The sequence below is a fragment of the Micromys minutus genome, assembly GCF_963924665.1.
Source record: "Micromys minutus genome assembly, chromosome: 33".
Classification (NCBI taxonomy): Eukaryota; Metazoa; Chordata; class Mammalia; order Rodentia; family Muridae; genus Micromys; species Micromys minutus.
In genome coordinates, this window is record NC_137968.1 from 17,303,631 (window position 1) to 17,316,856 (window position 13,226).

A 13,226-nucleotide genomic window follows, 5' to 3' on the forward strand; every position below is an offset into this window, starting at 1 on the left:
ATTAACAACATTAATACACTAAATGTTCTTTGGGATGCTCAGAGAAGAAGTGTGATGATGATCACCGTTGGTATGGGTTACTAAGTGGAAGATCGCCAGGACTGTCCAAAGTGAGCAGGTAGCAGGGGACTATACCAGGGGACAGAAACACAGGCCAATGGGTGATTTTTTGCATGCCTTTCCACAGCCCCAGCTCAGGAACATGTCTTCAGTATTCCTGCACAGCGACTTAAAATTAAAAGTCATGATGTGTTGGTTGATCGGTGTGAGAATCAAAAACAGTCCTGTTTCACTGTCTCTCTGCTACAAACTGGTTCTGGGGTCTGGGACAGATCAGTGTGGCTGCCACCATGTTCAGATTCTTCATCTGTAGATGAAATAGACTAATGTCTCTTTGTCTCTGGGACCCACAATGTTCCCAAAATCCTGTCTGTTTCTGAAAAGTGAACGGATTAAATAAAAGCAACGTATCATTCTTCAGAAAATACGCCACTGAATTGGGGAAGTGGCTTAGTTGTTAAAGCCCTGCCACAGAAGCATGAAGGACTATGTATGAAACACAGCTAGAACAGCTTGGCACAGCAGTGTGCATTTGTAATCATGGGCTTAGTACAGAGAGTGAGAGGCAGAGGCAGGGAAATCCCCAGAGACTTGAGGGCCAGCTATTCCAGCACATGTACCACAGCAGCAAACAACAGAGACACTGCTTCCAACAAGGTGGATTGCAAGGACCAAGACCCAAGGTTGTACTCTGACCCCCCAGAAGCACACTATAACATGCACATGTGTGCACACATGTGCATATATTGTACACCCAGATACACCCAACAAACACATATCCTTTTTTTAAAGTAAGATATGCCTTAAGATAGTCCACATTACAACTTACTTCATAAGACAATCTAACAACCTAAGTGCATCTAAGACAGATGTCTTTGACTGTAAACAGTAATCAGAAAAAAAATGATGTGTCTGCAAAACCAAACACTTTGAGGCTCAAGGATTTACCTGGAGTGCTTATGAATTTGTAAGACTGCAAACAAAATGGTCCCTCTTTCCTGAGACTTCTCTATTTAGAATGGAAGGAAATTTAGAAATACTCTTAAAGTGACCATGTCTTATAATGGTAGTTGTTCAAAAAAAAAAAGTAAAATTTATTCTAGTTCTATTTCTCATTCCATAGAACAGAAACCTAAGGCTCTCTGTTACCCTGGAGCATCTTCCTTCCAGGTACCATTTATGTCCAGCTATTCCCACAGTGTATCACTACTAACATGTAAGACCTGTTGCTGTTCTGGATATTACCCACCTGCCTTGTTCCTCATACTCACACCCACTTTTCCAAACTTGCTGCTGACCTGGATCCAAACCACGGCATTAAAAGTTTTGACGGGGATGTCAATCTCATAATCTACTTTCCTTGAACTTTTTTTCTGACTCCTGATCAATAAATACTCCTCTCAGAATAACCTTCTACGAATATCCACGAATACCTTCTCTGCTCAAATGTCCACCAGTGGCCATTGTGTACGGAAACGTGAGGCAGTACCTGCTTACTCTAACTACAGTTTAAGAGTTAATACAAAAACTCTCTTATCCAAGGGGGTGACACTCTCATCCCTAGTGTTCAAGTTCTGGAAAAGAATTGACAAAAATTATAAATGCACAACTTCCTTGGTTTGCTGTTCATCTTAAAAGGAAATCCAATTACAGTTTGCAATTGCATTTGGTGAAACATAATGAGCTCTCTTTGGAGTTGCTTTATTCAGATCAAATTACTTGGTGGTAATTTAAAGTGCATTGCATTTCCCAGATACCTCTCAAGGCACCCACAGTGTTTGGGCCCCTGTGTAAGTATTACACAAACTTTGGTCAGCTAAGTCTCCATGAGTTCACAACCAAAAAACTATTCTCTGGTTATTCTCAGACAAATCACTCTTTATGTCCCTTACGCCAAGAAGTTAAAGGTCACATAACCCCTTGGAAGGAAGTCATTTCTCAGGAAAATGATAAAGAAGGAGAGTTTTCTTCTGAAGACAGCACCATAGAGAGGTCTGAGCTCTTCTGTATGAATGATCAATATTATCAGTCAATAAAATTCCCCAGTCAATCACTCTTGTATATTGACATAAATAACACAGAGCCATGTGTGACTAGCAAAGCTGACACACTCTGAAACATTGACCAAAACTCTCAGGGATGACATTTTCATTTTTTAAAAAATGGCAGAGAAGAAATAAAATGTGCTCCAAAATTGTGAGAGAAAGTAAGAAGGAGAAGTAAGGTTTTGGGGTTGTATAATGTACCCCAATTTTTCTAAAAGAGTTTTGTACAAAATATCAATAGGTCTAAATATTTGCTCTTCAGTAATGCCAACAAGTCAGAAAGGTCATCTAGGAGTTTTTAAAGTGCAGTGTAACCTGATTTTTCTGTCTTATTGAGCCAGAAGTCTCACAAAGGTGGCATTTTTTCTCTTCCATGCAATGAGATCAATGGCCTTCAAGATCCATTGTTTTTGACATTTGTACCTTCTCTGATGACAGTATGTGCCAGCGGACTTTATTAACATTTGTGTTCATCTCTAATAATTTATCTGCTGGTTATAGGCAATAGCCTGAGTTTGAAAGGTTTTTGGACAATAGCATTAATTTCTGCTCAGCTTCTGGAACCACACATATGTCATGCCTGATGTGTAATTATCAAACAGTGTTTTAAACTTTCAAGTCATGTGGAGAATCACTGTTGAATGGTGATTGATTCTTCAGGCAGAGAGTGCATTTGATTCCACATTAAATGTGTGCTGTCTTCGGTCTGTGTTAAAGAAGGCAAACAAGTTAACAGAACCAAAACATAGCAGCCTCGACTTTATTAGGGTTTATTCCTAGAAATGAGGAAGAAGATTGCCTTTGAAAGAATGCAAAATTAGAACTGTGGGTCAGAACACATGTGCATACAAAGCCTTGGTGGAGATAGGCTGGTTTCCAAGACAACGACAGGACTCTGAAGGAACCTATTTTACTGTAATCATAGTTTAGCATTATAGCAGTCTTAGAATTAGGGAGGGAAAAAGAGGGAAAGCTGGAGAATTTCAAAGACAAAAATGCAGGTCATGAAGGCCAACACTAACCAGTAACAAAGCTATTAGACTCAATGTGCTCTGACTCATAGAACCTATAGTTTAATGTAAGTCCAGCATACCTGTGACTAAAAACAGATTTTACATAGATTTAAGTTCCTTTTTATTTATTGTGACATAGATACATGTCATGACTTGAATGTGAAGTTTTTATTCACAGGCTTGTATGTTGAAATGCCTGCTGTTGCCATTTTGAGCGGTTGTAGAAACTTGGGGACATAAAGTCTAGCTAGCACATAGAGATCCCTGGAAGATGGCTGTGAAGATCATGGTGTGACTTTTTTTTCTTTTCACCCTTGGTTTCTTGATTCTCCCCTATTTGAACAAGTAATGCACAAGTTCCCGCCACATTGACCAAGCATTTCTGGCTGCCTTGTTTCCCCATGGTACCCTCTGAAATGGAGCCCAAAGAAGCCTTTCCTGCCCTGAGCTGCTGCTGCTGGGTATTTCATGGCAGCAATATGAAGAGTAATTAACTTGGTATGTAACATCACATCCTTTGTATCTTTGGTTAGGATTATCTCCACCTCACTGTGGATAAGCAAATGTCTTGTTTTTCCTGCTCTCAGTTTTCTCATTAGAAGTCGTTCTCTCCCGAGGGGACTTTTCCAGCACATCTAATTTACATTTTACATTCCTCCAGTTCACTTGCAAAGCATTGTGGCCTTTATTCTCATTGCAACATTACTTATCTATATGTGCTATTATAAGCTCTTCCTTGGTAGTTCAATGTCTCCTTAAGGTTTCCAGTGCCATGTGCTGGACCTTTCTATTGTCTCTGATGGCCTCACATCACAGTGCCCAGAAGCCAAGGATGTTTAATTATTAAAAAAGAAGAAGAAGAAGAAGAAGAAGAAGAAGAAGAAGAAGAAGAAGAAGAAGAAGAAGAAGAAGAACAGCAACAACAATAACAAAAAACACATTACTTTGATTGATATATGTTGACTCCAGAAAGAGAATGTTCTGGTTGGGCCAATGTTATTCATGTTAGTTGTGCAAGACCTCAGATTCCACAGTGATGTAACAGATGGACCTCATTTTGTTAGACTTGACCCTTCCCTGGGAATTGTCTGAAATACAGATCTCAGGTCCTGTCAAGCAAGTCTGGTTCAACTGGTTTCCTCCCAGTGGTGGCAATTTGTACATCTTAGATTTTCTTCTAATTTGCTCTGTTAGTGTTCACCTGTGCCAGAAGTCTGGCCTATGTTTGTATCTTTCAGACTCTGTGTAACTCCCATAATTAACAACTTGATTCATGCGAATTCTATCCCAGGCCTTCCCAGACTTCCCTGCAGTCAGTAGGTGGGTGAGGAATAGGTAGGTGTTTGAAGTCAACAACTTAATCTGAGCATTAAGATGATGAAGCTTGAAGGACCATGTTAGGACTTCATGCACTGATAATTTTTGTGACTGTTAGAGAAGACATATTGAACCATGAGTTAAGCTTTACTGGAGATGGAGAAAACACATGCAGAGTAGAAATGAAGGCAACTGGATATGGTGCCTCACACCTGTAATTCCGGTAACCAGGAGACTGAGACAGGACAATCTAGAGTTCAAGCCCATCCTGAGATGTATAGAAAAGTTTTGTCTCATAAAAACAAAAGGTTAGTGAAATAAATACATAGCTTTACAAGTACTTAATTTGTTTTAATCAACAGTACAAAAAAAAATCACATTCCTCACACTGAGGATCTGCTGTACGATTGCAGAGCTACTGCTAGTCATCTTTGAGTTGTGAATAATGAAAGGGACTCCATAAGTTCAAAGATAAGAAAATATGGTTTAAAGTTCTCTAAGGCAGGTAAGGTAAGTCACGGGAAAAGACAAAGAGACAAACCTGCTGCCAATCCATAACTGAATTGACCACTATCGTTTTACTAATATTAAATAATATGAGAGCAATCATGAGGGACCATCAGGAAAGACTCACAGATGATTCTGAAGGGACACAAAGGAACATGAGCATCTTTATCAATAAAATGCTCAGAGGAAGAGGTAGGAAGGGAAATGAAACTTATGGTATCTGCTTTAAATTTATCAGTAATAATGCAACCCATATGATAATGTTTCAGAGTTAGAAAACCCATTCCAGGAAAAATTATAATTTAATATATGATTAAAATGTTATTTTACAAGGAACAAGGAAGCATTACCTAATGTACCGGGTAAAGTTAATAACATGAAGAAAAACATCAGAGATATGTTCTGGTTAAAGAACTTTATTTATTTTAGCTTAATCAAGCTAATGTATATAAGATTCCAATGACTTGGACTGATAAGAGAGGATGGTCATTTCAGAATATATAAGGCAACTCAAGTGCACATCCTACCTTAAGTATTACTGAGTTGCACCCATGTGGCAGACATTTTCTAGGTAGCAGGCAGGAAGTGGAAAACAGGGCCACAGGTCTCAGGCTGGACGCCTACGGGAACAAGAAACCCTACTCAGCCAGTGAAAAGATTTCAAAAGGAAATAATTTTGAGGAACGATAATGTAATTGAAAAATCCACTGTAAAATCCACACGGAATGAAAATGGCACCTATTATAACTGAAGAAGAAAATACGTGTGTCAAAAATGGCAGAAAAGAGCAAATCCTTAATGATCTCAGAATGCGCACGTTTATTTTTAGAAAGTACCCTGTAGGGCTCTACAAGCTAAGTGATCAAGTCTCAAACCAACAAGATTTACACAGGAGGTAACACAAATATGAAACAAATGTCTGGGGAAAAAATGTCCAAGCTAACTTTTAATCAAGAATTGCAAATTCAAGCAACTTTTTAACATCTGCTAAGTTAAAAAAAAAATAAGTTGGAAAAAAACTGAAAAGCAGATTCACAGGAAGCATGACAACATAAACACTGTCCCCACTCTCCTCTGGGATAATAACTGAAATTACCGAAGAGGAGGGAGATGGGGTGTCACGTGCAAAGGCCAGCAGTGCCTGGGGAATGGTGCCAATCAAGGCAGCGAAGAGATTCTGCCAGTTTCAGCATCAACTGAGAAGAAATCACCACCTTTCCTTAAAGACAGTTGCAAGAAGAAAAATGATGGCGGGGCCATGGGCAGGTCCGGCCCAGATGAAGATGGTTATACTTGGAGTCCATTTTTCCTACAGCCAGCAGCAGCACGCGGGCATGTTGGCAGCGATAGGATGAGAAATCAGCGGGATGCTTTGATTTGTTTGACTCACCTTGGGAAACCGACAGGGGCATGGCTCGGCTTAGAGTCACTTCAGAATGAAGGGATATATACAGACTTTCTACAGGCTCTAGCTGCCAAGCGACATGTGGGAAAATTGGAAATTTATAGGATGTGAACAAAAGAAAGAACGCTGGGTGTTCTGAGGAACACATTCATAGCTAGCTGCTTCAACGTACAAAGCCTCGCAGACCAGAAATCTTTCCTCTTTACTTTCCTCTTTATTGCTTCTAACCAACACACTGCCCTGAGCCTGTGGCAACACAGACCTGGAGAGACCCTGCCCAAAGGACTAGAGACAAAGCCACTGTTTCTGCAGTGACTTAAGCAAACTACACAGAATGCCAAGGAAATGATATTTTTGCACTTGAGTAGAGCATAGATCCATGTACACTGCTATTTTATTCATTTGAGCCACCCAGTGGCTCTCAAATCACCGCAAAGGCAGCTCATAACAAAGCATCACTTAATGGACAGGCAGTATGTCTGGAAAGAGCTGTCCTCATTTGAAGAATAGCATGGGGCTGGGGTCATTAGTGTGGCTTTAAGAGCTAACAACATAGTGGAGAGAGAGCATCGGGATCTTCAGACTCTAGAATCACATTCCCAGTTCTAACATTCCTTGCTATGCAACCTTAGGTAAGATCATTAACCTTTCCATGCCTCATTGATAAGACGAAGGTAATCGGGATGCTTAAATAAGTATGCAAAACACCATAAAAATATTCGACACATGGTAAATATTAAATATTGTTGTCATCATCCTTATTTTATTATGCCTAAGCAGAAACTGTGTAACATTAAAAGATGAATAAACTTCCGATATACCATCCACGCTTTGTACCAAACATTTCTGGCTGTCCTCCCAGCCACATGTACTTCTGACTTTCAGTCTCAGGCAAAAATGTGTAACTTGGGATGAATGAAAGCCTTGCACATTGCCTATGAGGGACAACAGTAAGAGTGGAGCTATTTCTCCTTCAATTGCAGCAACTTTCTGGATAGCAGTTAATCAACCAACTAGAATCCTGGATTGAGGATAATGTGAAGTAATTTCTATAGCACGATGAGAAATGAAGCCTCACACTAAGGAATCCGGGTTGTTTGTTACTGTGGCAGACCATTCCCTGTTGCTGGCTAATATGAAAGATGAAAAATGGATGTCTCAGAAATGCTATTTCCAGAAAAAGAGTGAGGAGGTTTGGACAGATATTTTATACACTTAGAAATAATAAAGATAAAATGGGCCTGAGAAATATTAGTAAAAACATGAGATGCTAAGGTCTCCAGATAATATTAATAGTGGGGTAGTAGAGTCTATGGGGTAAAACTCAGGAAGCAATCAACCTTGGCAAGATCTGAGCCCAGGCTGAAGTAATCCTGTTTTATCTAGTCAGAGCAGAGCTCCTCTGTGGAGTATACAAAGTAATCATAAATATACATCATAAAGAATATGACAAAATCACTGGGTGCTGTATTAGTTAGAGTGTAACACAACAAAAGGAAGCTTAATTACTCGGAGCAGAGGATTTGCTCTGCCATCCTGTGTAGACCTCTAACCTTTATAGTGGGGCTTCACAACACACTTCTAACACTCATGGACATGTTCTCTAAATGCACTGCACAGTACAATTCCCTGTAGTCACAGGGCATTTGAATGTGAGTGGTGTGGCAGAGAAATGAGGGATGACGATTTTAATGCTGTTTTATTCTATTCTATTCTATTCTATTCTATTCTATTCTATTCTATTCTATTCAGTTTTAAGAAACGAGGTAAACATCCAGATTGATTTTTGAACAAAAATATCCTATAATTGAGATTTCCTGCATTAAACATTCATAGCTTATCACCAAGGAAAGATATAAAGACCATTATTAATAGGTTTATAGTTGAACATACACACTGTCTGCATTAAAGTACATAATTATTGCTACAGCAAACCATTGTTGTTGGGTCCTAAATATGACAAAACAGATTGTTGAAAACACTTTCTGTATGGTTTAAGGCCTTCAAATGAAATTATATTCTTACACAGAAACCTAGAATTGTTTTCTCATAACATAAAATATTACTAATAAGTAGTGATAATTCTACTGCAGAAAATGCTAACGGCATTGCAATTCCATAAATTAATTCTAAAACATCAAGTGGGTTTGCTTGTACCCCAAGAAACTTGAAAAAACAAACATTTCCCACAATTCTGATGCTATGGAATATTTACTTTGAGAATTTTTTACAGCAAGTTAATTTAAACATCTTTAAACTATGTGGGATACAATGGAAAGAGAGAGGCAGAAATATTAGAAGTTGATTTAGGATAATAAAATGTTTTTTTACTGTTCTTTAATATTTTAATACCAAACATTACAGAGATAGTACGCACATAGATACTGTACTGGCTGGTTCTGTGTCAATGTGACACAGGCTGGAGTTATCACAGAGAAAGCAACCTCAGTTGGGGAAATGCCTCCATGAGATCCAGCTGTAAGGTATTTTCTCAACCAGTGATCAAGTGGGGAGGGCCCAGCCCATTGTGGGTGGTGCCATCCCTGAGCTGGTAGACCTGGGTTCTATAAGAAAGAAAGCTGAGCAAGTCAGGGGAGGCAAGCCAGTATGTGACATCCCTCCATGGCCTTTATTTCTTAAAAAAAAAAAAAAAAAATCTCTGTTTTTACAGCAACCTTTGACTTCAGTACCTGGAAATGAAAAAATGTCTCATATCTTCCTCCAGCACTGATTTTTGACTTGTAATACCCTTTACAAAGCCACTGGCACTAATGCTGATATACATTGTAAATATTTCATTAGAAATATATATTTGTTTGATGTTTATACACTCACAGTGTGTCTGCAGAGTCTATTATACCAACCAAGGGAATAACAGGACTCTTAGTCATCAGGAGTGAGTGTAAAATTCTCTTTTCTAAATAGGTAAAAATTTAAGAGCCATGAAGATCAACTTGGAAATTCAAACATTAATGCAGCAGGGGACTTCAAGGTATATATATTTTAAGACTCTCAGTTTGAAAATGTGGAAAATACATCCCTGAACACACTAATGTAGACATAGCAGACCTTACAGTACTCCGAGATTATGAGGTCTGATTCTCTAAAGGAAGGAAAACAGGAATGGTAAAGTCGGGTAAATGGTGGCTGACACGCAGAATGTCACACAGCAATCAGTGTCCTCCATATCTCAACAATAAACAACAATGTAACCATGCCAACAATGATCTTGTCACTGGGGACTACGTTATATATAGTGTAGAAAAGAAGTAGTCAGACTGCAAAACTGAACAACCAATACTATGGGAATTCTGTAAGTGTTGAATGACTATGCCATGTGAATAACCAATAACATGAAAATTATATCACCACTAGATGGCTGCGCAGTATATTTCTTAACCTTGCAGATCTTGGTGGTACATTCTCTGATGAGTTTCTCCCACAAGTGTGTAACCCTAGATTTCCTAGGCCCATAATTTAAATTCATGTAGCCAAGATAATGCTCAAATAGTGTAGAGTTGGATAATGCTCTGTAGGGAACAAGGGCATTATTGGTTATCCTCTCTAAGCTAGACTATTTAGAAAACCTCTTTATAATTCTTGAAGAACGAACACTGTCCCTTGGATTCCAGAGGCTAGAAACATTTGTGTCCAAGATATAGACTAGACCGAGTGGAGCGTGAGAACGATTCACCATGGGGGAGAGGAAGAAAGGACAAGGGGAAATAGAAAAGCAAGATAAAAGTGGTTTTACCCATTAATTCGACTCAACATTTAAAGAATGTAGACCTAGTCTACATTGCTTACCAAAAAATCTATGAGATCAGCATTCTTCTGATATCAAAGCCACACAACATTTTAAGAAAAAGAAAAAGAACAAAGAAATGTCAGCCAAGAAAGTATAAGAATTATTACAAAATGTAACAATAGGAGCTTATGCTATTGTATATGATAGGGCTATTGATCCAGAATGCCAGCTAGAGGGAGGAGGGTCAAGTACAAAGCACTAAGATGGGTATACAAGAAAGTCAACATTGGAGATGGAAGAAGTTACCAAGCTTGTTATCCGATTGGTCAGTGCTTTTGCAGAGGCCCTCAGCAGCCTACTTGATGAATAATCTTAGGTCTGGTTCCCTAGAACCCAAGCTCAGGCAGCAATTCCAGTACAAATGGTGTACAAAAATCTAATCTCCTAGGAAAATAGATAAGCAAGGGAGGAAATAAGAACAGAGAAAAGGCAGAAATACAAGATGTTCTCCCAAGTAAAGGCTGCAGAGCCCTGCTCTGCAGGTTGCTATGGGGATAGAAACAATAATCATTCTATCTTGAGGCAAGAGAATGGGTATTATTTGTACTTTGCATCTGTCCAGCATCAAATGATCCTGGAGGGTGGGTGACATCACCTCTCAGTTTGCCTAGGGGAGATAGATCCCATATACCAGGGATAGCTGTGTGCAAAGGCCAACAGGTCCATCCTGGCTTCAGCAGTCACTACCTATGGAAGATGATGTGATAACTAAAGCAGCTTTCCAATTTACCTGCCATAAAGGAGTTCAGAGAACTACCCTATCCAGGAAAGATGGGTCCAAAGTGGGCTTAATAATGCAGATGTAGATAGAAGGGAGAACGGTAAGTGTTAATTCAGCAACAGTTCCAATAATGGAATTGGGGCTCTACTGAGTCTGTTGTATATGGGAGCCAGGGATAGCAAAGGTGAGCTTAGCTGATAGATGTTAAGGAGTATAGAGTCAGAACCCAGCCCTGGAGAACTGGAGAAATAGTGGGGGCCAGTGTCAAAGACATCAAAAGGAAGGAAAGGGCAGGGGTTGTGGGAGATATGAGTTCAGCCTAGGCATTTTTAATTTGAAGAAGAGTGGGCAACTTCTAAATTCTATACCTGGAGTCCTGGTTTAGTGACCAGCAGCACCAGGATGGAGCCAGGATCAGAAGGAGGAGGAAGTTAAGTAATCCAGGCAAGTATTTTCCCTTTCCACGTCACAACACCTCTGCTGGGTTTAGGTCCCCAGTACCCTCTGAGGGAAGGACTAAGTAAGGCACAGGGTGTGTATTGAAAGATGGTGCTAGGGAAATGATATCAGAGGTCGTGGAAATGGTAAGAGAGAAAGACTTGCAAAGAGCACATTCAACAGTGGCTCATCGTGATGACAAGCAAGGCATTGTCATACTGGAGTCACTCGGGTATCTAGTGCTGCACCCACCTCAAACGCCTCCCACGAAAATTGTAATACTGAAACTATTTTTTTTCTTCCAATGGAATTCTTTTCAGCTGTGTAGCCCAAGCTCCTCAGGTCCACCACATCCTGAAATCCAGCAAAAGTGAGTTGATAGGAGAAAACCATGCCCACCTTCCTGGGACACGAAACCCACTCGGGAAGCATGAAGCACTATCAGCAGCTACCATTCCATTTCCTCCACTGCTCTATAGGTAGAATTCTCGTGCAGGCATCCTGAAAGAGAGGCTTGTCATTGGCTCATCTAGTCTCACCTCCAGTCCTCCATATAAAATCGATAGTGTACTCTAGGGACATCCCTCCCATTATCTAGTCTTAACAAGGAGGGACAATGGTAGAAGTAAGCTAAACTATGCCACATGGATTTCCCTTGTGAGCCTCTCTGTGCCTTCAGGGAGCCATGACTATCTCTTTATCCCATGGTCATCATTCCAGTGCAAACCCAGCAGACGTTCTGGCTCCAATTATTTCCAAGCACCTAGCTGGGTTGAACTGGAGCTTATGTTCAAAACTGTACTTTCCATAGGGGCAGGGACAAGCAAAGAGAGGGCTGTTCAATAAAGTCCAGGCTACAGTCTCATGGCAGGAAGGCAGCAAGGTTCGTATACAAATTAGTTGGGCTGCTGTGGTCATCCATCAAGTGTGACCCAAGCATGTACATCAAAGCTGGACCCTGCTATCAACTTCACACTGAAAACCTGTCCCCAGAGGATGATTAGGAAAACTAACCCTGCAAGCAGCCAAAGCTATCATTCCATCAAAGTACTATAATCCCCCAACCTAGAGAGGAAAAGGCCACACAGCCAGCATTGTATTAAAAACATACAATACTTACGAGAAACAACCCTCTGTTCAGTTGAATTCTTAGAATGCTTGGACAAAGTCTGCTATCTGCCAAGTCAAATTAGATGTAGAAATGACAACCAAATATATCAATATTTGTCATTTTTGCAGATCCATAGCTATTATACCATGGACAAAACAGAGATGTTGTTCAATATTTTAACATTTTCTTTATATTTATATCTAATGCCCAGGGATGCTATGATAATCTACCACTTACTTCTGTTTGAGATATATATACATATATCAAACTCAGTTCAATGCTTACTGTGTTCTCTGTGGTAAAAAGGATCCCCGTTTGCTTGCGAGCTGCTATTAACTAGCCTCTTTCCCATTCTTTTCAGTGTACCCTCTTAGATCTCAGAGATACACTCAAATGTACATTCTGTTAGGCTGATCTTTCAGTCCTTTTACAGTGCCTATTTTGCATATTAGGAGTGGTGCCTGTATTCTTTAGAGCAAAGCTGCCTGAGTTTGATTCCCAACCTGCAATTTATTGACCATCAAGCAGAGTAACTTAACCTACCAGAGTCTTGGGTTTATCAATATTATTAGGTGAGGATAACAGTGCCTGCCTAGTAGATTAGAGTCCTGGCCCAAGTATAAAATGTTATCTCCTCTTCTGGGAACCCCTACTCCATATTGTATCTCCTCCTGTTGTCACAAGAACACTCACTGTGGGTACCTTGGACTTTATTCAGATCTTGAAAGCTTTTCTCTGAGTAGGTGACTCAGAATTATTAGGGTCTGAGGGCAAATAAATGATCTAAGTTCTCTGAGGTTA